At 35.4% G+C, this 27,974-nt stretch overlaps 1 protein-coding gene across 1 annotated transcript in view; it reads left to right on the top strand.

The window, feature by feature from the left end:
* Nucleotides 1-27,974, top strand: part of enc (R3H domain containing protein encore) — a 134,719-nt gene that overhangs the window by 10,700 nt on the left and 96,045 nt on the right. Inside the window, exon 2 of the mRNA XM_085942680.1 lies at nt 16,988-17,035. The gene's annotated coding sequence lies outside the window, so the exon portion shown is untranslated. The remainder of the gene's footprint in view (nt 1-16,987; nt 17,036-27,974) is intronic.

Here is a 27,974-nt window from a genome sequence, read left to right as displayed (position 1 = left end):
ACGTGTGCAGTACTTAATTGGCCATGTCACACTTCAACGTGAGATGTCGTGACATCAAAATATCATGTCTAAATAGAATATTTACAAGATAAAAAGAACTTTTTATCTACAACGTTTTTAAATTTTCTGTTGAAACATATAAACTTGACTTGACTTGACTAGCTTAAATGATCAAAAAAATTTGTACTTGATAGAAATAATACTGAAATGTCATTTTGACATGTCATATTGATTTCCATAGTAACGCACGTATATATTAATAATTTAGTTGCTAGGACCTCAGACCCCTAGCAAACAATAATAGTGGATTGGATTACGGTTTTATTCCGAAATAACTTTTCATACAAAACAGAATTAACTGAAAATTAATTCAATTCTACTTAAAGATGGCTAAAAGTATTTAAAAATGCATTGGCACCGTGTTCTGATATATTCCAAAAGTTTCAAATGTCTAGCTAGTCGGGAAGTTAGTTTAAAATCGATTGCAAGATTTGTACTGGATAAACAACCACCGGACAAATAAGAATACGACCTAATAAAAACGTTGCAATAAAATACGTAATAAAAACCACCGGAATACAACGGAAAGACGGAAGAAAATATGTCAGTAAGTAAATTAGAAATACAATCCAGAAATACCAGAGATGCCCATTATACCATTGAAGCTTTCCACGTTGGGACCAATCACATGTAAATTGTACGTAAAAACATTTCACCGAATAGGTACTATACGGTCTCCAATTTTATTAGATTCAATATAAACATTAATTTTCATGGCTGATTTTGACAAAATTCATGAATTCAGGAATGAAAACCTAACCTAACCTAACCTAACAAATAATCCAGTATATCGGCTATTTTCAAAATTTGTTTGCTGCTGGATTCCTGTAAAGTGTAAACCGACAAGAACCTTGTTTTATTTATATAATATAAATTTTATGTCAGTACTATACGGCCCAAATAGGTTGGACGGTCTTTAATATACGGCCATATATTTCCGATGCAACATTTCACGGTGAAGTGTGATACGGCGAACTGGATAGTACAAGTTTCCGGACACGACCAGTCTCAGAAAATAAAAACTAGAATTGAGATCGCAAGGAGTGTCTTTTTCAAAATTAGACGCCTCCTTAACAATCAAGACCTTAACCTAGGTCTGAGACTGCGTATGGTACGTTGTTATGTTTTCTCAATTCTTTTCTATGGTATGGAAGTATGGACGCTAAACTAAGAGATGTCGTGGAGAGTTCAAGTTTTCGAGATCTGGCTGTATTAGACGCATCCTCAAAATTCCCTGCACTGACCGGGTGACAAAATGTTGAAGCTCTCAATCGAATGGGGAAGGACCGAGAAGTTCTGCGTAGTATCAAACCCAGGAAACTACAGTACCTCTGCCACTCTATGAGAGGACAAAAGTACAGCATTCCTTAACTTGCTATTCATTTAAAGATCAAAGGTAAGCATTGTAGAGGACGTTAAGCTCCACTGAACTGTTCCGGGTAGCAGATGACAAAGCTAAAGAGGTTGGACGGTCTTTAATATTTCCGGTACAACATTTCACGGGGAAGTCTGATACGGCGAACTGCATACGTACAAGTTTCCGGACACGTTGAAATAGGTGCGCTGAAACGGCGGCGCCGAAATAAAATCGCTGAAACGGCCGCGCCGAAACTGGCGCTCTCCCGCAAGATGGTCACCCCAATGTAAATATAACCGTGAAAGTTCCCCGACACGGAATGCTGCGATGGTAGATGGGAATCTAGGAATGGTGGCAGCGCGCCATCTTTTACGCGTTCGACCGACAATCTACATCCAACCGATTCACATCTACATCTAACCGCGCGGATGGTCAACAAAAATATTCGACGGTTACGTCACGTCGCAATAGTACATAATATTATTACGAAGTGGGTTCCATTCACACGGCCGGCAGCAGTTTCCGAGGCGTTTATCTATTTTTTTTACATTTTACGTGACAGGAAGTAATAAAAGAAAATGACAAATCGTTGCGAACGTGTCAAATTTTGTAGAAAAATACGAGTGATAGATAGGCGATTCTGTTGCTGTTATAAAGTATCTGTTTTTGCCGATCCAAACATTTGAGACGTTAACACAACAACCGTGAGTGGTCCAAGCAGTTACATTCTCCTCCTTGCCCCCCCCCCCCCATATTAAATCCTGGGTGCGCCACTGGGTCCAAGGGCGACAATATTGTATTTATCATATTATTATGGTAACAAAAAGGACCACAAGTCCTCTATAGACAAGAGGGATGTATTTCCAAAGTGAACTTATTCCACTACTTGACGAAAATGAGTTATGAAGAACAAGTATTTTTTTTGTATCGAGGAACAATTCAATCCAGTAAAAAAATCCTCTTCAAAATCGGTGTGAGTTACAAAAGTAACTTATTCCAATACAAAAAACATACTATGTAACATACTCGTAAACACCGTCAACAGTTATAGCGTTATCTTTATATTTTTTCAATTACGCCATACATTTTGGTCCACCAATTATGAAACTATTACTTACTACTACTAGCTTCACCAAGTTTTTGTTTCTTATTTGTCATTTTTTTGTGGGTAGAAATGAAATTGTTTGTTAATGTATTTATTAGTTTGGTTTTTACGCACAACTTGACACAAGAATTGCTCCGATCAGCTTAGGCATTACCTCGCTACAATGGTCTCAAACATTCTAAATCGATCAAAATCATAAGTTGGCGGCGCGGCGTCCTCCGCCGCCTGATGAGGTCAGTTCGATAATATTATGTGTAATAGGTACATAGAGTTCCGACCGACCGATCCAATTATATATTTACATTAAACGTAATGCTTATTCTTAAAGAGTATTGCCTGCCATTTTTTTATATAATGGGATCTGTCAATCTGTCTTTCGTCGTTTCCGTGTGCGCATCTACTGTCCGACAAGAAGATCTGGGCGATAACCGGAAGTCGCTGTAGTCGAAGTGCGATTAATTAAATAGGAGGGGCTTGTTAGTTCACAGTTTTAACACGTGGACAACTCGTCGATAACCGGAAGTCGTTGCAGTCTAAGTGCGGTTAAAAATAGGAGGGGCTTATTAGTTCACAGTTTTAACACGTTGACAAGAAGATCTTGTTCGACAGTATTGATAAATATTATTAAAAACCAAAGAAAATATGGCTATGTCGTCAATTTTTTTTTTAAATATTAAGTATTTATATATTCATTTGTAAAAAAGAATATTTTTTAAGTTACATAATTCATTTCGGTATTTTTTTATCTTCAAAATTATATTCGCGTGCCATATAAATGTTCGCCATCACTGCCCTATATTAACAGACTTTTTCAATGAAATGCTATTTAAAATTTCTATTATTTTAATGTGCTTATTTAGGCCAAATCTTGTTTCGCGCAAATAGTATTTTTGTACAAATTAACCGGACGCGCGGTATAAAATAAATATACTATATCGCATAAGTTCAGTGTCAATCAGGCAGGTGTTATTGTACGGAGATTTGGTGAGGTCCGCGATACAGTCGGTAGAACCGGAGCAATGCGGTTTGCAACCCGCTGCGAACCCGTGGGTCACTGGGTCAAAGGGACACGGGCGTTGCGGGACGTAGGTACTCCCTCAGACGCCGGTCACCAACCCTGACGCACAAGCCTATCTATTAACTCCCGGACGCACAGCTGCATATCGACCGTGAACGATTTCTTCAATAGAGTCTGCATCAGCGGGGAAGACTTGGCAATGATTGCTTATTTAACGTTTGCCCTGGATCCTCAAATTAATTTAAGTACGAGAAATCTCATAACACAATACCTACTAGGTAGGCTGTTAAGATCCGCCATAAATAGTGCACACTAAAATTTTATTTTTCAGTCATTTTTATTTGTTTTCATTGCACCAAGAATACAAATTGCAGATTGTGCCGGTTTTTTTTTTTAATTGAAGACACAAGTGGATGAAGGAGTTATGTTACAAAATCAAAGTTTTGAGTAAATTGAGGTCAAAGTTTTTTTGATGTACTTTTTTCAGTTGAGGATAATTTAACTAGTGATGTATCCAAGTGGTAACTAAGGATCACACAATTTTACTAACGTCAGAAATAGTTTGTTAAAATCTTCAAATGTGTAATTTATTTATAAAAACGTGTACATGACACCTTCATCCACTAAAGAAAATAAGAAAATAAAACTAAAACTAAAAAAAATAAAGTTACACAGTCCATTCATCCCTTGCCGTAATGCCAGACCAATGAACATTTTAAGATGTTTGATACATCCATATGAAAGATGGGTACATAACACCTTCATCCACGCAATAAAAAGACTGTCATAAAATGTAACATAACACCTTCATCCACTTGTGTCTCCAATTCAAATAAACTCTGCCTAACCAAGTCATATAATAGTTTAGTCAATACTTTTGGTATAATTTGGGCGATACGACAAAAATGTGCACACTTTTTCTTTCATATTTGTTTGTTTTTGTTGGATTAAGAATACATAACATTATGTATACATATTAAAATTCATCAAGCCCTGCCTAAACCAAACTATAATAGATAAAAAATGTTTTCTATATATTATAAAATATCCAAAATTATGTATGGTTTAATTGAATTTTAAAACTAACAACACCATCTGTAAATAATTGTATTCTTATATCAAAAAAAAATACGTATGACTAGGGATTGCAATACCGGTATTTCAGAACCGGTATTCAAGTATTTATCAATACCGAAATACCGGTTTTAAAAATCCAAAATACCGGAATTTTCGGTATTAAGAAAGCACACTCGTTTACGTTTTTGAAAATGAATTATAAGTTATGTGCTGCTAAAATGCAAATATATTGAGTGAATCCAACAGAGGTGAAAAAATAATAAAACAAATTTCATCAAATATATTTATAAAGTAATTGTGGCGATGAATTATCATAATAATATTTCGAAATTGAAAACATCCGTGATAAAAATGTTCAATCTATATACTTATTATTATATAATTATTGATGACTGTACAAGCGTTGATTTTAAGAAGCCTGCAGCCGGGATTTATTTGCACTTGATGAACTTTTGAGGGCTTTAGTTAAAATTATCAATATATTAAAATTATTTGAAAAAATCACTAGTTCTACAATTATAATCAATACTTACATATTTTTAAATGTCTTTTTAAAGGTTTTTTGCTATGAAATAATATTAAAAATATATATATATATATATAGTTATATTTATTGATAAGCACCTACTTCTGTTTTTTTTAATGTTTAAGAAATACCGATATTCAATAAGAAATACCGAAAAACCGGTATTGACATTTTCATTCGGTATTGCAACCCCTACGTATGACTAACAAAGTTTACTGTGCACTATTTATGGCGGATCTTAACAGCCTACCTTCACCCTTCACCACTGGTAATTATTTAATAAGGGTTACGTGTAAATTGTACGTACCTCTTTTCGCCGACTCACAGTGGAGCATTGCAGTTTCAATTTTATTAGATTCAATAAAAACGTGAGCTCAATATTGATTAATGATTGTCATCAAATATCTGATAGTAATAACTCTGTCATTTTTATCAGATATTTGACAGATACGATCCGATACCATCAAATATTATAATACATCAAAAAAAACAATAAAATTCAGGCTATATCTCAGTTGAGGCATGATCTAAAAAGATCGTGGCTAGGCGATGCGCGGATTGTGCAAATGACGCGTGCCGAACGAAATATAATTTTTCATATAAATCCAACATGCGTCCATTTAATGTTCTGTTTATTGTTCTATTAGTAACAATAATAATAAATTCATTGACATGTTTTCTTTTTCAAGTAAATGGGTAACGTTTTTTAGTCATCTTTATACGATTTAAGAATTAATACCCCCGTCGCCATCACGAAACAAATTGACGTGTTCACAGTTCGACATTCGCTCTCCGATTGCCAGCGAGTCCAAAATTTCGTCGCACCTATAGTAGTACTACCTATAGCCGTTTCACTGAAGTACCGTCTTAACCCCTTCCAAACCAAACCATAATCGACATAAAATATTCTTCTATCTATAAAATATTAAAAAAATATTTGTATGATTTTAGGTATTTTATAGATGAACGAATATTTTTTAAATATTATCTACCATGGTTTGTATTAGGCAGCGTTTGATTGAATTTAAAAAAAAACTAATAAACATTGTAGCTTAGTTCAATGAAAACAAATACATATGACTGACAAAGTTTAGTGTGCACTATGTTGGATTTTAACAGTATACCTACACTCTTTGAGCGGAATGCACAATCTAAGATTTCGATCCTAAGGATAAGTCGCCGAAAAGCATGACTTAACTATAGACAATCCTGAGTATAGAGTTAAGGAATCCTTAACCATAGACTACATTTGTTATGAACACGCCCCCTTCTTTATTACCATTTACCACTGACAGCTGCTGTCAAAATAAATTCGCATGTCTATAAAACGGTCCATACACTCAAATTCATTTAACAATGTATCTCAATATGGATATTGATAGTGTTAATTCGTTTGGCATGTACTTGCAAAATATTATTTTTCTTTTATATGCAGCCCGCAGAAATACAAGATGCCAGATGATAGAATGACACTTGACGCTAGTGTTACCATGTTAAAAAAATATCTTGCGGTGCCTGTGGAATCACGTATAATGACTTATAACGGAAGGCATAAAGCCCACCAAAAAAGCGTTCGGTGCGCTCACTACTGATTAGGCCCCCTCCCACCCGCGCATTACCCTTCACCTATGTAATAAGAGGCTCAAGGAGCACAGCATAATTATTATTATCAGCGTCTCATAACAAAGCAATAAAAATATTACTAAATTTCTCGGGGCTTGTAATTAATATCGGACACGCAATAACTAAACAAAGAGTTCACTGTTCTTAAATAATGGCTTCTCGCCCGTCTTATCGACGACGCTTCGAGGAGCGTGATTTTGCTTGCCGTGTTCAATGAATGGACTACGTTGTATTTTCGTTAATTCGTATCGCCGAGAAGCAAAAAAACGATGACTCATGGGGCAGGCGCACACAATGCGTCGTCAAATCCAGTGTGCGCTGGCGTATTTGATTACGTTGTATTTTCGATGATTTACGCGCCACTTGTGAAAGTTTGCGCGAAAGCCCCACTTGCTGCGTTAAGTGGGTTTTACGCCTAAGCGTATTATAATTAAATATTAATATGTATTTATAGCTATTGCATTTATAAAATGCAGTTGTCATATTTTTGTCATCGTTTAACAATTATAAAATAATTTACCTAAACTATAGTAAAGAGAATTTTTAAATATGGTATTATTTTCAAGAGAAATGATCTTAACTAAGGACAATGTTTCTGCATAGTGTTTTCTGCTAAGGAAATTTTAGTTATGACAAATGTTTCTGCATTCCGCTCTCTGCCACTGGTATCTATATCTATAATATCTACATAATATTAGGTATGTACAATATTGCAGGTACATAATATATACATATTTTTTTATACTCATAGCCACTTGGCATTTTATAAAACTTAATATGCAATTACGTCTTAGAAGTTAGTTAGAACTGTTATTTAATATATAGCCATAGTATTAAAATTCTTGTTTTCATTTAAAATGTAGCCTTTGGTGCAACAAAGAGAAATCAACTTGGCATACCTATTATTTTCTTTGTGCATGCGATCGCAACAGGGAGGAGGTTGGGGCTAGGTGCGCCGCGGGGTATCAAATGGGGAAGAGTGGGGTGGTGTTTCTCCGGAATTATCGGGAAACTAAACTAATTATTATTAACTAAGTGCCTGATGCATCTATTCTATACCCAAGACTGCTATTGGCAGCTTTCGGGGGTAGTTTTTCATATTTTTGTATTGAAGTATTATAATTTTTACAATAAGTTATTTGAAATTGTTAAAATAAGTGCAATGTTTTACCAGCACATCTCTTGGCTGTGCTAAATTTTAGAGCGAGATAGACACTTTTGACTGTTTAGATGGCTAGCTTATTGTAACAATTATAATACCTCAATACAAACAGAATATGATAAGCTACCCTCGACAGCTGCCGATAGCGGCATATAATAGCAGTCTTGTGTATAGAATAGATGCACCGATGAATGAAATCTCGGTGTTATGTTAAATAACTAATTACGTACCCCATGCATAGATAACATTATACCAAAACTACCTAAATAACATGGCAACGTCGTTTTTTGCTATCAAATTTGTTTCCATTTTTTTTTTTAAATTAACATAACAATGTAGTTATAAATGTAAAGTTATCTTATAATTTAATTACTACTTTAGTCTGCGATGGGCGTGTGGCAACGTATTCGCTCGATTCGTAGTGGGTCCTGGTTCGAATCCCGGGTCTAGCAAAATTTACATGTGTGTTTGGACCTGATGTTGGGTAAACATAACCACATGCTGTCCGTGTAGATTGTGTAACGTCTGGTGGTTAGTCCGCCGACCGGCAGTTGCGTCAAATTGCGGAGGCTTTGATAATATTATCTTCATATAATAATATTCATTTCTCGTGAATAAGGTCTATTACGAAACCTCTTCGTGAGGTGATCCACAAGATTGTAGAAGAAAACAGATTTGTCATTGTATGTGTTTTTAAGTGGTGACCCGTTCGACTTCTAATGTAGAGGAAATTAATACTAGTTAGGAATGCGTAGCGTTTAAATTGTAAATGCATGTAGGTACCACGGATAAATACGTATTCATAGTATCTCTAGTAGTTGTCACGGTAGCGAAGAGTGGAGGTAGGCTGTTAAGATCCGCCATAAATAGTCCACATTACACTTTGTTGGTCATACGTATTTGTATTTATTGAACTAAGACTACAATTTGTAGATGGTATTGGTTAGTTTTTAAAAATCCAGCGCTCGAAATGGAAAAGTTTACGAACCGGAGCGCTCGACAATTTTTGGAAGATATTTACATAGTTATCAATTAATTGTATGTGTGTTGTAAAAATAAGTGTTGGATTTTCTATTATGGCATATCTAGCTCAGACGGTCAGATTATTTTTTCCACGAGACGGAGCGTTAATTTTACCGATACAGGAACGGCGCTCCGGTTCATTTCGAACCCTGATATAATAACAATGACATCATTCGTATGGAGTGTAAAAACAATTAACCAGTGCGGCCCGTCGATATAATAATACAAATGTGGGTGTTATGCCTCTTCATATATGTGAATTAAGTTGCGCACGTGGACAATATTATTTATATTCTACTTCGGTATTTCCAATTACCAATGCAATAACTATGACGTGCTACCGAATGTGAACAAAAAGTGCATTAGCATGTCCTCTCAGACTACGACGTGTACTCATAAGATACTCGTAGTAACGTGGCAAATACAATCTATTGTCGATTGGAAACTCCAATGAAAAGTTTGCTGAATATATTTTACTATAATAAATTTAATAATGTTATGCGTATATTCACGTACGCCCACGGTGGCCGCGCGGCTTAAGCGTTGGACTATCATGCCGTGGGTCCCAGGTTCGAATCCTGGGTCCGGCAAGTACACATTGTTTTTCAATTTGTGTGTGAGTCAGGGTATGGACCTAATAGGTTGAGCAAGTGGCTGTCATCCATTTCTCGTAATAACGAAATCTGTTGATACAAACCTCTACTCTGTGTAGGCCCATTTGATCATATTAGGATCGGACATGGTCGAAAACTAAAAGAAAAATATTCACTAAGAATAATTTTGAAAGATGCTTTGAACACGGATATTATTCTGATGTATCAAAATGTCACTTTATTCTCAATTTCGAACAACGATTTTTACAATAATACTTTTATATGGTATCTATTAAAAGATAGTATATTACGATCATGAAATTTTTTCTCGAATGAAAATATAAAGTCAATAATTAAACCCTGTCTAAATCAAACCATAATAGTTTGGGTATATTTTTGACGATAAGACAAAATTGTCTACACTTTTTCATTCGTTTTCGTTGGATTAACAATACATAGTATTAGACGTCATAGTGTTGGCTCATTTTTTTTAAATTCATTAAACCTTGCCTAAATCAAACTATAATAGATAAAAATATTATTCTATTTATAAAATATTCAAAGTTACGTGTGATTTAATCGCATAATTTTAAATGTTTTATAGATAGGCGAGTATTTTTTTACTATTATATATTATGGCTTGGTTTCGCAGGGTTTAATTAAATTTTAAAAACTAACCAACACCATCTGTAACATGTAGTCTTAGTTCAATGAAGACAAATACGTATGACTGACAAAGTTTAGTGTGCACCAGCGCTCGAAATGGAAGATTATACCAACCGGAACGCTCGATAATTTCCCGAAACTACATATTTACGTAGTAGTTGTATGTATTGTATGGAAATACACCTGCCAAGATCAGATGGTCAAATGGAGTAACTTTCTTTAAACATTTATGGCATAACGTTGTCGGCGTCCGTAGATGAAAATCGAGGCGTTACGTCACGTCAAAAATATTATTTTTTTTTACTATGATTCCGACAAGTTTCGTATGAACTTTAAAACATATATAGAAAGTAAATTAATTCACGAATGCAATATATAATTTTTCAACGAGACGGAGCGATAATTTCGGGGATTTCACGAGCGGAGCTGCGCTCCGGTGCGTTCCGGTCCATTTCGAGCGCTGGTGTGCACTATTTATGGCTGATCTTAACAGCCTATCTCCAAACTTCGCTACTGTGTCATTGTATGTGTTTTTAAGTGGTGACACGTTCAGCTTAATTTTCAAAGTTGGAACGATTTCTACTGTTATTATGGCTAGACGGACGGCATTGTTCAGAAGAAATTCCTGAGACTCCATTACTTGAGGTTGTATGAATAGTATCCGTGGCTTTATCCAACTGATTTTCTCTTAGGTATGCTTACATACTGCAGTCTGCAATTTAGAAGACATCTTTATTTAGCTAGGTATGCATTTTTTTCGACTTAAACGAGGTATACATAAGAACTCTACCATTCTGGGCAGTGTTGACATGTGTGTCCCTGATAACTATCTTAGAAATAGGGAGCATCAGTTGTTTATTCTCCCAGTGCAGAACCAACCTGCCACTGTCATTCCAATTGGGAGGGTGAGAACTATAATCAACCAAATTGCTTTGGGTGTTGACTGTTGATGTATTCCACTTGCGTGAGGGTGAGTTTAAGTGGACGCTATTTTATAAATTCTTGAAATAAGGTCTCCTTAGAAAACTCGGTGTACTTCTTTGAACTTCTATAGATGTGTATTTTCACAGCTTTTGTATGTTTATATTATGTTCTCTTTTTATACAGTCGAACTTGGTTTTTACGATCACGAAAATAGCGAGATCTCGGATGTAATGAGGAAACATTCGTTGACATTTTAGTTTATGATTTTCTCCATACATTTATTCACTTTTATAACGAGCTACTTCTCGGGTATACCGAGCAATAAATCCGACCGGGAAGTTAACTAGACTGATGCCGCCGGGGTCGGATTACGTTTATGACACCAGTTAGGTGTCTTAGTACCCATTTGGTGTTTTTTTCCGACAACATTGAAAAATTATCCACGAATATGGTTGAAATTGCGTTTAAAAAATCCAAGCTTAAGCCTCAATTACATTGAGCTTCTTTACGAGCTGTTTGTTGGCGAATTTATAATCTGCCTGTAAAGTCGCCAAGTGTAATCATCGAACATGTTAGCTTGTTCGATGATTACACTGGGCAACTTTACAGGCAGATTATAAATTCGCCATCACACAGCTCGTAAAGAAGCTCAATGTAATTGAGGCTTTAGTGAATTCAGTAGGTACCTACCAGTGCCGGCGAGTCAGCACTTCATTATGATGAACAACTTATTTTGTAGTTTATGAATGCCATGCTTGTTTCGGGGATTTTTCCGATGGTTTTCAGATTTTTCATGTACTATGCTTAAATAGAACGTGGCGCAAAAAATGATATACCTATACGAGTAATGCTTACAACGAGCAAATTCAGTCGGTCCCATCTTCCTCGTAATAACCAAGTTCGACTGTATTTTCATTTTTATCCCTTTTATTACTTTTCTTTTTCTTTCTTCTTTATAATAATGTTTCATGTCATGTTGTGAACGTATTAGACTTATAATTTGTAATGTCCACAATATGTTAAATTAATGGGGAAACTCGGCTCTAGAGTCGAGTGCCTATTATACTGATTTGCATGCATCCCCGAGCGACCGAGTGGTCAAGTTTACAACAGTTCGCACCTGAACGAGGTGGCCCCCGAGTGCGAGCTCACGCCGCGTGATGTCACGGCGGGGTTGTGGCGGGGGGGGGGGGGCGTCGGACGCGCCGCGGCGGCCCGGTGCAGCGCCGTTGCCATGGCGACCGGCCGGGAACTGGGTCGCCCCTTGCTGCACTCTACATTTATGTTATAACGTTATTATTGTTGTACCGCCATGTTTGTTATCGTGTGCAATGATTTTCCGACTCGAGAGAGAGAGAGAGGTTGTGATTAATTAGCGGCCACTTTGTTTCCAGGACTTGCCTACCCGTTGCTAGGTTGCCGATATCCATCTTTTTAATTTTTAATACCTATGTACATTACGTCAGATGACTGCTCACTTAATCCAGAACATAATAGAATCATCATCGAATTAAAATCTTGATATTCAAATTCTTTTATTTTACATGTGAACATTACAAACTATAAATTTAAGACGTTCACAGCTTGACATTTAAAAATAAAGAAACATTGTAAAGACGAAATAAATATATGCATTATTAAAAATCAGTATGAAAAGTAAAGTAAAAGGTACAAAAATTATAAAAAATAGAATTAATTATAAAGCATAGAAGCACATCGAATAAGCTAAGTGGACCCTATTTTAAGAATTTATAAAACAACGTCCACCTATACTCACCAACATCACCTATACTGCTCAAATTTCAAATTCATTTTTTTTCAAATTTTATTTATTGTTACATAAGTACCTACTTATAGTGGACATTACTTTAAGACGTTCACAACATTACATTTAGAAACAAAGAAATATTATTAAAATAGTATTAAGGACCTACATAAAAAGAGATAGGTCAGTATTAAGTTATTAAACAGTAGAAAAGTGTAACTACAAAAAATATTAATTAGAAAGATAAAAGGAAGTACCTACACCGGATGAGTTAAGCAAACCCTATTTTAAGAATTTATAAAACAACGTCCACCTATTATACTAATCCTCACGCAATATATCAGGTGGAAGCGATTTGGTATAACAGAGTTATTGCCCTCCCAATTGCCATCACCAATGGCAGGTTTGTTCTGCCCTCTGGAGAACAAACAACTGATGGTCCCGATTTCTAAGATTCTGTATGTGGATACAGAGGACCATTGGCTAAGGGTGGAGGTAGGCTGTTAAGATCCGACATAAATAGTGCACACTAAACTTTGTCAGTGATGTCCATCATTGTTTTCATTGAACTAAGAATACAAAATTTCAGATGGTGCTGGTTAGTTTTAATATATTATTTAATATATCGAATGGCCTTGATTTTGTTTCTAGCTAATCCGTTGTTAACTTTACATACGATCCTAATAAGATCATATCAGATTTTGTTTTTACGAGAAATGGATGTCAGCCACTTGCTCAACCTATTAGATCCAAATAAATTATCGGCTTAATTTTTTTGTCAGCATCCCCACATTACCCTATAATATTATCTATGATAGTTTGGCAAAGGCTGGGCTAAATTGATTTTTAAAAACTAACCAACACCATCTGTAAAATGTAGTCGTAGTTCAATAAAAACCAATACGTAGGACTAACAAAGTTTAATGTGCACTATTTATGGTGGATCTTAACAGCCTACCTCCACCCTTCGCTACTGGTCGCGACAATACGTACTGTCAGCAGTAAATATATGCACGTTTAAACGGGGGGGGGGGGGTCGTATTACCGCAATCTGAGCAATTATAATAATATCTACATCACAGTTGTATACGAACTATATGTTTCTGCAAATACGATTTCTGAAAATACGATTTTTTGTAAGACAAAGGGCGCGCCAAAAAAATAATGGAGGATAAAGCTTTTAAGAAAAATTCATGTCTCAAAATATCATGATTTTTTTTAACAGATAAAGCGTCAATTACATTGAGCTTCTTCGCGAGCTGTTTGTTGGCGAATTTAAAAGCGGACGATTCAGCTACTGCGATTTGATGTTACACACAAAACTTTTCATTCGCTAAGAAGCCACAAGCCAGCGACTATTTTGACAGAACGTAGTTCGTTTTTTTACCGGGAGGTTGCTACTGCGCTCTACTGCGCAGACGCAGTAGGCCCACACGCCGGCGTGTAGCGTGTAAAGTTGACCGGCTAACCGGTTAACTTTTCTCGGTAGAGTGTTTACAACCTGCTTATTAGCTTGTTCGATGATTACACTGGGCGACTTTACAGGCAGATTGTAAATTCGCCAACAAACAGCTCGTAAAGAAGCTCAATGTAATTGACGCTTAATAAAAAATATTTCTTGTGGCGCAATTTTTTTCATTTCATTAAATATTTCTTATATAAATAAAATTGTGCTTCCGTTCTCCATCGCGACAATTCGACCGTTTAAAGTCGCTTCAAAGGTGAGGTAAAACATTGCATTATTTTTGTTATAAGTAATATGATTTTTTTAACTTTCTTTTCTTTATTCGACTGAAAAATATGTTACCAATCGGGGGGCGGCTATTTTGGCATGGCACCCGGGCGATAGTCACCCCTGTCGCGGCCCTGATCAAACCTCATCGCTATCGACAACTATGACTTTATCGTATGACTTTGGGCAACCGTTTAGGGGTTATGGCGTCAGCCGGCACAGAGCGTCGACAGCGGATGTTTATCGTAATTGGAGCACGCTGCCGTTCTCGGAAAATTGCCCGCGAAAATCTTTCAGCACCCCTGCGCCTGCGCCCCATCTCCCCGTCCCAACACATAACTTCCCTCCAAAAAATTTAGTCTTGTTTTCAAGCCCATACCGGGCGGACGTGTCTGTTCTCTATGTAGTTTTCTACTCGGCCGAGTTTGTTGCTTAGGTACCTAGCGATACTCCGTAATCTTGATTTTATTTTTATCAGATTAATAATTATTTTTTTCTTTGTCATTGTTATATCCTTCGCGATGGCACGTTCGCGATAAAAAATAATAAAACATAACAATATCTTCAGTTGATAGTTTCAATGCGTCAGATGTTATTTGTATTGTCATTTAAATCTTTGAAAATTAAATTACAATTTATTAAAATGTCGCGTTTGTTTCAATGGAAATGACAATAATTTAAAACTGAATAGAATAATGTAACCACAATTAGGGCCGTGAAAAACTATACAAATTTTGTTAACTTACTTTTATTCCGATACAAAACCGGTATTGGCAATTTTTCCATAGTTAAGGATATATTTTAAACGCTGATTGGCAATGAAAATGCATTGCAATATTTACGATATTTTAAACATTATTTTCAGTGAGATCGAATGTATTTTATATTAATATCCTTTGTTCGATAAATACACCGTTGCGAAGTTAATAATTTGAATCGATGTGTCAAAACCTTCCAACCCCCGCAGTGTGGTCAGTAGTGGCGAAGGGTGGAGGTAGGCTGTATAAATCCGACATAAATAGTGCACAATAAACTTTGCCAGTGATACTCATTTGTTTTCATTATGAAATGCAGATGGTGCTGGTTAGTTTTTAAAAATTTAGCTATGCTATGTGCGATCCAACAAAAATTGTACACACTTTTTCACAGTCATACTCGATAGTGTTAGTTAGTTAGTTTTTTTTAAATTCATTAAGCCCTGCCTAAACCAAAACCACAATAGATAAAAAATGTTATTCTTTCTATTAAATACCTAAAATTATTTCTGATTAAAATAGCATATTTAGATATTTTATAGATGGATGAATATTTTTTGATTATTAACGCGTTGGATTTTAAAAACGAACACCATTATTTGAAAATTGTAGACTACCTACATTTCGTATGACTGTCAAAGTTTAGTATTCACTAATTATGTCGGATCTTGACAGCCTACCTCCACCCTTCGCCACTGGTGATCAGTAATATACGAAATAAATATGTTCCGTAAAATGGGGTGAGATAAGACCAATGCTATTTTCAAATCTTTTTGTCTCTAAATTATGTTTTTAGCGTCAAATTTTGTTTTTTAAATTATATATATAATATATTATAAATATTAAAATGTTTCGATACTTTCGATAGTTTAGATACTGCAAGTGTCAATACTTTTATTATGGTATCGCGGCCCTAACCACAATAATGTGAATTGTAGACAGTGTCAATACAAATGAGTACTTATTAGATCATTTTTGACTCATAATTCTTTATTGTTACAACCAGGGAAATCACTGTGGTTACAACTTTATAATCGCTGGTTATCCTTCAAGCTCTTAACTATATCTTTGGACCGTTATAACGATGGGTTGTAATAGCTATCGACGTAATAATAAACAATAAAGATTTAATTAACTATTTTTTTATTCATCCAATAATTCACAAGATTTAAGAATGTAACATTCTATTTATTTATATAATTTTGAAAACACTTACACCATTTACAGTTTACACCTACTTTGATTTAAAATACAAAAACCAGTCGCCAATAGTAACTCAATTTGGAAAGCGCTTCAGAGAGTATTAAGAGCCATTATTTAAAATTTCTCGCAATTAAGTAGATTATTATGACGCCTATAGCATAGTGGTCGTAACCCGAGAGATGCATGTTTGATTCCTGCAAGGTGTCTTACTTTTTTCAAAAAGATTTTTTCCATTGGTTATAATATATTTTCTCAGAAGTGTTTTCAAAATTATGTAAGTATGTATGTTCAACAATAAAGATGTTTAAAAGTACATTGTGACAAGTTATAGTCAGTGAATTTTAACCGTATTATTTACAGTTTCCTAACTAAAACAGTGGTGTTTGTTTTTTTTTTAGTTTATTACCGGACGATTTGTGGACGAAGGGCGGATCCTATCAATCGGCGTAAGTGCAATTTTTTTGTTTATATAGTCATATTAATAATTGCGGTGTTTGGGATTGAACAAGTACAAGTGCACCTCAAATTGAGTGCATAGATTTGTAAATACTGCATAACTGTTCACGGCATCTGTAAATGAAATCTCGTTCCCAAATACTTAGTCTTTCATTATCTACTAATCTATGAAGAAACATTTATATATTTAGTTTATGTTTAGTTTTTGATGTTTGAAGGAGGACAAGTCAAATCAAAACATTCTGCTATGGTATGAAAATATAACAATATATTATTATACATGTCCATGGGATATAGCTCTATAGCAGCGATGGCAAATACGTGACACGCGTGCCAAACTTGGCATGCTAAAAATTTTCGAGTGCACAAAAAAAAAATCTTTTATTTTTTTTAAATATTCAAAACGTTTACGCCGCATTTCGTCTCGTGACATCCTGTAAAGGCAAGCAGGCCATGCTTTGATTGTGGGCGGCAAATTAAAGAATGAAAACTATCGTTACAACTTTTGAAAGCAGTGGCGGTTTTCCATTAAGCTGACGATGCGGTTGCTTTGTTGGAAAGTATTAGTTCAAATAAATCACAAGGGGCCTCCAAACTTGTCGGTGCCTCAGACCTCTATGTGCCTAACTAAAACCTGGTCCAATCCTCAGTAAATGATGTTTATTTGTTTTATTTAAAAAATACATATTGAATAAAAAGTACAGGTAAATCAACTTAGAGAAAAAAACAAAGCAAAAAAATAATTTTATAGAAAATAAATAAAATATAAAACAAAATACATAATGCATCGCTAAAAATGCGTACATCTCTAGGGAGTGCATTGACCAGCCGCACAGCCCTCACTATTGGTGCCTGGTAAGCCTGACATGAAGAAACAGCCTTCACCCAAAAAAGGTCATGGCTGCGACCACGCATGTAATTGACGAGTGCATAAAAATTCAAATTATCCAGAATATCGGGATTGGAAACTATACCAGGTGAGAGCAGGGAAAAATGCTTTAAGAGCAGAAGTGACCTACGAGCTTCAAGAGAATGAAAGGCGAGCACTTGGAAGAAAGTTAGTCGGAAAATACTCGTTTGGGAAACTGTCAAAAGGAAAATAATTATATACATTAAAATAACGATGTCGAAAAAATTTCTTCTGAATGTTATGTAGGTATCTCATTTTTGTTGCATTTGTCAGTTTAAGATGGTTAAATAGTTAGGTGCACCTCACAATTTTGCATACAATTTGAGACTAAAAAATTAGATGTAAAGGGGCATAATGAGTGGCTATATTGGCGGCTCTTTGTCTAGGGACGTCACCAGTTTTGTCACAGATATTCTGTTTACCATACTAACTTACACCATAAGTTGAGCCATAGATCTTCACTCGATAATACATTGACCCGCTGCCCGTCCCAACCTAACCCAACAATCCCATTTTCCTATAGACTCGTTGCCATGGAAACCCGAGCCCGTTGCATTGCATCGCACGCCATGCCCCGCTTCCCCTTTCTGCTTTAGCCGAATCACCGCCACGTGACCTACATCTGGATTCGCCGAATGCTAGGTGCAGCTAGCCCTCTCTTTCCCCTTTCGAAACTGAAAACACCCGACTGTTCGATGCTATCGACTCTACCCTGGATTATTTCAGGACATTCCCGATTTAGTACACTAATAATAATCACAATTCACTGTGTTTTTTTTTCCATTATGTAGGTGAATTATAATACTTCGGTATAATAATTTACGTATTTGGTAATGGCAGTTAGCAGTGTGGAAGACTATATGTTGCAGTGGCGAAGGGTGGAGGTAGGCTGTTAAGATCCGCCATAAATGGTGCACACTAAACTTTGTCAGTCATGCGTATTTGTTTTCATTAAAATCAGACTACAATTTTCAGATGATATCGGTTAGTTTTTAAAATTCAATTAAACCTTGCGACAACCAAGTCTTAATATATAATATTCAGAAAATACTCGTATATCTATAATAATATTACAAGTTATAATACAAAGTTATAATAAAATACAATTACAAGTTATAATAAAAAGTTCTTTTTATATACAACGTTTTTAAATTTTCTGTTGAATTATTATGCTCAAACTTGTACTTGATATAAAGTAAATAAAAAACAAACAAATATAGAATACTGAAATGTCATTTTGACATTTTCCATAGTAACGCAGTATATATTAATAATTTAGTTGCTATGACCACCCCCTTAGCAACCAATAATAGTCTTTTACTTACTTTTTACGGATTTTTCCGAAATAACTTTCCATAAAAAACAGAATTAACTGAAAATGAATTCAATTCTGCTTAAAGATGGCTAAAAGTATTAAAATAATGCATTGGCATCGTGTTCCGATATATTCTAAAAGTTTCAAATGTCTAGCTAGTCGGAAAGTTAGTTAAAAATCGATTGCAAGAATTGTACCGGATAAACAACCACCGGACAAATAAGAATACAACCTAATAAAAACGTTGTAATAAAATACGTAATAAAAACCACCGGAATACAAGGGAAAGACAGAAGAAAATATGTCAGTAAGTAAATTAGAAATACAATCCAGAAATACCAGATATGCCCATTATCCCATTGAAGCTTTCCATATCGGGGCCGGTTACATGTAAATACTTGTACGTAATATTTTACATTTCGTAAAAATGTAAAACATTTCATCGTATAGTATTGCAAATGCCTAGCTAGTCGGAAAGTTAGTTAAAAATCGATTGTACTGGACAAACAACCACCGTACAAACAAGAAAACGAGCTAATAAAAACGTTGTAAAATATCTAAAATTATGCAATTAAATCATACATAACTTTGAATATTGTATAGGTAGAATAATATTTTTTATCTATTATGTAGATTGGTTAGGCAAGAATTAATGAATTAACAAACTAACAAGAAAACAAAGTATGAATATCAAGTGTGCACAATGTTATCGTATCGCCAAAATATACCAAAACTATTATGGTTTTGGTTTAGGCATGGTTTAATTGATTTTTAAAAACTAACCAATACCATAATTGTAGTCTTATGTCAATAAAAACAAATACGTATGACTAACAAAGTTTATTGTGCACTTATTATGGTGGATCTTAACAGCCTACCTCCACCCTTCGCTCCCGGTATGTCGGTGGTAACAATTATTGCAAACTAAAATACAGACAATATATCGTTAGCCATTGATCAATGTGTTGGCAGACGTGAGAGTGGGTCTATTGTCTGGGCCCCGCATCAGTTGAAGTGCAGCCTTATGGCGAGGGCCAGAACAAATTTTTGAGACACCTTTACTTTCGGCTCTATGGATATTAATCCTTGGCTCTATCCTTCTGACTTTCTCTTAGGTTTGCTTACATATTGTAGCTTAAAGTTTAGAAGGGATCTTTATTTAGTTACATATTGTCTCTGACTTATACGCGGCGTAAATGGAAACTCTGCCATTCTTGGTAGTTTTGTGTCTTAGATTTTTGTTTTTCACCAAAAAAAATAACTATAATAAAATAATATATACCTATAATAATTTGAGAAATTCCGAGGTCTACTTTATTTAGGTACCTCTTCCGACCAAAAACGCTTACCAGCGAATTCAATAAACTTTATTTTATACCGAAGTCGAAGGCTTTTTTTCAGAGCGTTGGAGCGGACCCTTTTTTGAGTTGCTCCGCTCCGAGACCTAATACTTGCTCCAGCTCCGTTCCATGGTCTGCTCCGCTCCGGGTAAAAAGTTTTAATAATTAGTATTATAATATAATACATATTATTTAGGTACAAATGTTAAAAAATGAAAAATTAATAAGTAGTTTTAAAATATTCGTCATTTTCATTATTAAGTAAATCTATTAACCCAAATTTTTTTACAGCAAATCGTCTCTCATTATTTGCCTTTTCAGTTAAAAAAGTGAGGTTATTTATCACTCGGCAGTGTTGCCATACTTCAAATAATTCCAGTGTTTGAAAGTGTCAAAATACATCTACTATTTTCATTAGATTTTAGGACGAAAATTTCATAATAAAAAAAAAACAACCGGAGCAGTGGAGCACTACACATTTTTGGTGCTCCTGCTCCGGGTAAAATCTCATTGCTCCAGTGCTCAGTGCTCCTGCTCCGAGCTCCGCTCCAACGCTCTGCTTTTTTTACCTCTTTTTGTCTTGGTTCGCCAAATTTTCTTCTATTGTAAAATTATAGTACTTTGCACCAATTTATATTATAGGTACTAAGTACTAATTTCCAGAAATTTATCGTAAATAATATTTGTATACCTACCAGTTTCTTAGTAGAGTAGGTAATAGTAAATAAAAAATCATGCCCACATTCACCGTTTAAAAAATTCATGCCATACATGAGTCAGTCAGAAAAAACAATGCTTTCGTGTGGCTGTTATGACTAAGTACTTAATAGAAAACATTTTATACTTAACCTTTTCGAATGTATGATTCAGGCGGCAATTATGTAAGTTCACCTCCACCTGTGCTGCAACCCCTACGACCCTACCCCCGTCACCCTAGATTCCGATTCACCTCCAGTATTTATAGATGGTCGAATTATTCGTGATAATGAGCCCACCGTCATCCTGGGCCGCGAGTGTTATTTATTTTTACTTATTCACTCGCAAAAATACTTGTGATTTTGTGATACAGCGGACGCCGTGATGTCATACGTTTTATAATAAAATACCCAGATATTGCATCGTCGGCGGGTCGGCAGGACAATACTAATTGAAATTCTAATTGGTTTAAAGTTTTTTTGCGATCCGGGTTTAGCCTTTCGGCATCTTTCGGCATTATGCGCACTGTTCAACAGTGGCGAAGGGTGGAGTTAGGCTGTTAAGATCCGACATAAATAGTCTACAATAAACTTTGTCAGTCATAATATGTATTATTGTTTTCATTAAACTAAGTCCACAATTTACAGATGGTTTTGATAGTTTTTAAAAATCAATTAAACCCTGCGTAAACCAAACGATATTAGATTAGTTATATTTTGGGCGATACCTCAAAATTGTGCACACTTTTTCATTCATACTTATTTGTTTTCGTTAAAATAAGAATACATATTACACATTGTTGGTTATTTTTTAAAATTCGTTAAGCCCTGCCTAAACAAAACTATAATACTCGTAGATAAAATATTATTCTACCTATAGAATATTCAAAGTTATGTAAGATTTAATTGCATAATTTTAGATACTTTATAGATATACGAGTATTTTTTGACTATTAGATATATATTATGACTGGGTTTTCACATGGTTTAATTGAATTTTAAAAACTAACCAACAACGTCTGTAAATTGTAGCCTTATGTCAATGAAATCAATTACGTATGACTGACAAAGTTTAGTGTGGAGTATTAATGGCGGATCTTAACAGCTTACCTCCACCCTTCACCACTGCAGCAGAACTATGCTAATTGAAATTCTAATTGACTTTAAGTTATGTACCATTTCATTTGAGTCATTTTTTACGATCCGCATTTAGCCTTTCGGCATCTTTCGGCACTATGCGCTCTCATCAATGGCAAATGCACACTGACACAGAATATAATTAGTCAGTTATCGCTTATTATATTATTATTAAATAAACAATTATATTATAAACCGGAAGTATTGGAATTTTTAAAGTGGCTGTTCACAATTTTTAATATTATGTCCTCGTAATTTTCCTTACGGTGTTGATAGCCGAGCGAAGGAGCCGAGGAATATTATTATGGTTAGACCTAGAGTATGTACCTAACAGTGGCAAAGGGTGGAGGTAGGCTGTTAAGATCCGACATATTTTTTTTAAGATCTGACAAATATAGTGCACAGTAAATTTTGTCAAAGGTATTATTTTTTTCAATGAAATAGTGTTTGTTAGTTTTTTTTAAATTCCCCATTCACTGCGGACCATTTAATTAATATTCAATTACCACATTTAAATAACATGCCATAGGTAATAGTAAAAAATGTATGTTTATCTATAAAATATCAAAAATTATGCCATTGAACCATACATAATTCAAGATAATTTTTATAGATAGACAAATATTTTTATAGATTATGGTTTGTCTTTTCGAAGTCGGCCGTGCACAAATCGCGGATGTATAATATCTATACCCACATGACGGGTGGAGAACGGCTAACTCAAATCAACCCAAAAATCTGTTACGATAAAGTTGTGATCAAATTGAGATGCATGTCACGTTACTGTCACGCTGTCACGGCGACAAATTTAGTCTATGGTTTCGTCATTTTGCATAATATTTTGAACGATCACCACCTCTCTAAATTCAATTATAGGGAGTGCCAACTCTAATGTATTAGTATTTTGAATTATTATTAATTATTCATGCTAATTTCAACTAATTTTAACAGTTTCTACAAAATACATAGTGCCAAGCACTAAAAACAAAAAACGTAATTTTGACATGATTTGAAAAAGTGTAGACATCTAAAATATGGTAAAAACGTTCAAAACGCCATGCAGGTGTCGATGCAGTGCGGTTCAACGTGAGTGACCTTATTGTTATTTTGGTGATTTCGGCAGATTTTACCAACTTTACTGACAATGTTCGTTTAAGGCTATACTTCAGCTGGGTCACGGTCTAAAATGATCGTGACTACGCGACGCGAAGATTGTGAAAATGACGCGTGCAGAACAAAACATAATTTGTCATAAAAAGTCAACATGCGTCCATTTAATGTTATGTTTATTGTTCTATTACTAATAATTATAATATGTTCATTGACATGTTTTCTTTTTCAAGTAAATGGGTAACGTTTTTTAGTCACCTTCACACGATTTAAGAATTAATTCCCCCCTCGCCATCACAAAACAAATTGAAGTGTTCACAGCTCGACTCGAAATTTCGTCGCACCTATAGTTGAAAATTATTTGCCGTTTCACTGAAGTACCGTCTTAAAGGTGCTACGGGATGGGAGCATCAGTCTTAACAGTTAAACTTAGTCTTATCGGTTTAAACACCAAGAAAAACGACCTTAAGCGTCAATTACATTGAGCTTCTTTACGAGCTGTTTGTTGGCGAATTTAAAAGCGGGCGATTCAGCTACTGCGATTTGATGATTACACACACAACTTTCCATTCGCTGAGAAGCCACAAGCCAGCGAGTATTTTGACAGAACGTAGTTCATTTTTTACCGGGAGGTTGCTACTGCGCTCTACTGCGCAGACGCAGTAGGCCCACACGCCGGCATGTAGCGTGTAAACTTGACCGGCTTTCAACTTTTCTCGGTAGAGTGTTTACAACCTGCTTATTAGCTTGTTCGATGATTACACTCGTAAAGAAGCTCAATGTAAATTACGCTTTACACATTTTTTCCCGTAGCGGCAGCTTACTGTGACGTCACGTGATAGTCCGCGACATGCACTATAATATACAAACAACCGTGAAAGTCTTGAAACATTAGATATCACGTGTATTTATTTTATTGAAATACCCAACTGGAATCGTCTGTCATAAATTATTAATCCGATGGTGTTTATAATATGAGGAAATTAATTATATAAACAATTATTGCTAATCTTGGAACAGGAAGGACTGTTGGCGGTTGCCTGTTTTTCTCAATCTCGAAGAATTCGCAGACCAGAACCAAAACGAGCTGATCTCTTGTAAACATTGCGGGAAATTTTTTTCATTAAATCACGCTGAAAAGTTTCGTGCTGACCGCACCGAGCAAATACTTAATTTTATGTTTGTTGAATATATCATAATTTATAATAATATTATCTTATATTGTGATGATTCATTGATGATTATTTAAGTAGGTATCTATAATATGCTTAGTGGTAAAAAAAAAATCGGTAAGTTACGTCAGGGATGTAACCGCAAGTTAACACTTAGAAAACGTGTCTTACTTTGTCGCTAATATAGATTATATTAATAATTTAAATAAAATGCAATTGTATACTACGAGTTTCACTTTATTAAATATTAACTGCACCAGTTTCTTCCGCCTCAGGATGCCGGCTCTCACATCAAAATTTGCCTCCTCTGCCGCACAGCCATAGATCAAACCTTCTGGAACGTCGCTCCGCTGTTGTACCTATATCAAGACCGCGTACATCTACTTAGTGACCAGTGTTGCCATGTCTACTGAAATTTCAGTAGATCTACTGATATTTTTTGATATTTTTGGCAATATACTGAATCTACTGATATTTTCTGAAATCTGCTGATATTTCTTCATTTCACAAAATTCCCACCAGCCGCGAAAAAAACTAGCCATCTTCGAAAATTTTGGAATCTGCGGCCCGCGGCGAAATATACTGAAATTTCAAATTTTGACTTGGCAACACTGTTAGTGACAGTCGCGCGTAACCTCTCGAAACGTAATAGTATAATACATTTGGACGCGGCGACCGGCGAGCCGGTATAGGAATGACCAATTCGTAGGTGTGCATATGCCCTCTGGCGTCTTAGACTCGCTGCCCGAAACGTATGCGATTTGTTGATAGCAGCACTAGATATTTTATTCAAATTGAAAAGTCGCATTCGACCAATCTGCGGAGCTCCATTTGGCAACGTGTGTTTTGTGAATAGCGATGACGTCAAATTGACGTATTTGATACGTTGCATACGAGACGAGTTTTGATGTGCGATACGGTTTAATTGGTAATTAAAAAAACAGTTCCAATGTAAAGTTAAATGACGCAAACATAACCAGAATATGCATCCACAGCAAACCGTCGGTTACTGGTGGAAATAATATTCTTTATGACAGTTCAAAAAAGTATTGGTAATGTTTGGCAATATGATTGCACATGGATATTTTAATGTGATTTTTTCACCCTATTACAAATTACCAAATATTACCACGTGGCAGAACCACCTGTCAACATTATCATACGTCTTCTCCCTGTTTCGCTCTCACTTACAAATTTTCGTATGTTATCTCTCATGCGTTACAGATAGTGCACAACAAAATTGTATCTTTATGTCAATGTGGCAGGGAACCGCAGGTTGATCCGCTATTATAAAATGAAATCGTGACTCGGAAAAGATTGTAAACCAGTGCTCTTTTAATTCTCTTTGTTCACAACTCCATTTTGCTTGCCGCTGAAGAAATGCGACAGTTTCTCGAATAGTTAAAGCTGTTTTTATTTCTTCAGTTTTTGTATTGTATTTTAATATAATATTATACATAATATAATATATGTAGTGGATATTTTATTTTACCAGGGTATATTATTATTTAGTGTGTCGTTTTGTGCCTAAGTACAGTAGAGACCGTCACACCTATGTATTCCGACCGCTTTGACATCCGACTCCACGTGTACTATATAATAATCGTGTCCGGAAAATTGTACGTATGCAGTTGGCTGTCAGATATTTGATACCAATTGATATCAAAATAATTACAAGATAAAAAGAACTTTTTATGTACAACGTTTTTAAATTTTCTGTTCTATTATTATGCTCAAACTTGTACTTGATATGAAGTAAATAAAAACAAACAAATATAGAATACTGAAATTAATATCATTTTGATTTCCATAGTAACGCACGTATATATTAATAATTTAGTTGCTAGGACCACCCACTTAGCAACCAATAATAATGGATTGGATTACGGATTTCTTCCGAAATAAGTTTTCATACAAAACAGAATTAACTGAAAATTAATTCTATTCAATTCTACTTAAGGATGGCTAAAAGTATTAAAAGAATTCATTGGCATCGTGTTCTGATATATTCTAAAAGTTTCAAAAGTTTAGCTAGTCGGGAAGTTAGTTAAAAATCGATTGGAAGATTTGTACTGAATAAACAACCACCGGACAAACAAGAATACGAGCTAATAAAAACGTTGTAATTAATGATCTCATTGAATCTATCGGGCGTATGAACGACGTGTAGTTCTTACCCCCGATGTTAAGTTTAATCGTCGAAGGTATGCTCGGGTAGATATGAGTAATACACGGAGTTGGTATTTTCTTGGTTTTATATTAAATTTAGGATAAACACTGCACAAAGAAATGACTGTCACATTCATTTTAGTTTGAGTTGAAAGGTTTACATTAATTTGGAATTTAGCTACGGTGCGCGACACAACAGTGGGGCGTGTCGACTACATTGTAGGAAGGCCGATAGACAACTGTTTACAATTACTGTTTGGCGTTATGGTCTATGGTCTATCAATGATCATAGACAACAACATGACAGTTGTAGAGCTGTACACAAAACCTCTTCAAATTTAATAAAATTGGATCAACCAAAATTCATACGTCGATCGACACGTTGGGTATGCATGCCTTATATGTATATTATTATATTATAAAATCATCTATTTTTTTAGTTTTCAAATAGAGTGATTCATCACTCGACCATTTTCTCTTGACTCCGTTAGTGCACCGGAATCACTTCATTATACGGTGTCTACTCAGTAAGTACAGTACAGCTCACGGCACATTTGGTATGTAATATTATATCAAAACAGAAGTATCATCACACGCGAAATAGTAAACGCGCTCTTTCGTGTTTCCGCGCTTCCAGCCGCAGCGGCGTTTCTGACAACCCTCCAGCTCTGATTATGTTGCATGGAACTCAGACATAATGGGAACTGAAATACCTCACGGCTACCTAACCATCAGTGGAAAGGGCGGCTGTGAAGCGGAAATAAGAAGGCGCACACAGATTGCAAAAAATGCGATGACACGTCTTACCACTATATGGAAGGATTGGGGAATTTCGATTGCCACAAAAATGATGAGTCGTGGACCCTGAAGGCAAGAGAACGGAAGGCAATTGATGCCTTTTTTTGATGTTGGCACCGAATGCTTCGTATTTCTTGGACGGAGCACAGGACGAACCAGTTAATCATCCAGAGACTGCAGATAAAGGAACGGCTCTCGATAATATGTCTGAGACGAATTCTGCAGTTTTTTTGACATAATAATAGTTTAGCGGTTTATTGAATGAATGCACGTACCGTGGATA

This window comes from Rhyacophila brunnea, unplaced genomic scaffold (genome assembly GCF_057557595.1).
Source record: "Rhyacophila brunnea isolate RB1 unplaced genomic scaffold, BYU_Rbru_1.0 scaffold_15, whole genome shotgun sequence".
NCBI classification, from domain to species: Eukaryota; Metazoa; Arthropoda; class Insecta; order Trichoptera; family Rhyacophilidae; genus Rhyacophila; species Rhyacophila brunnea.
The sequence above is the reverse complement of the archived record's forward strand: the minus strand, read 5'-3'. Positions and strand labels throughout refer to the sequence as shown.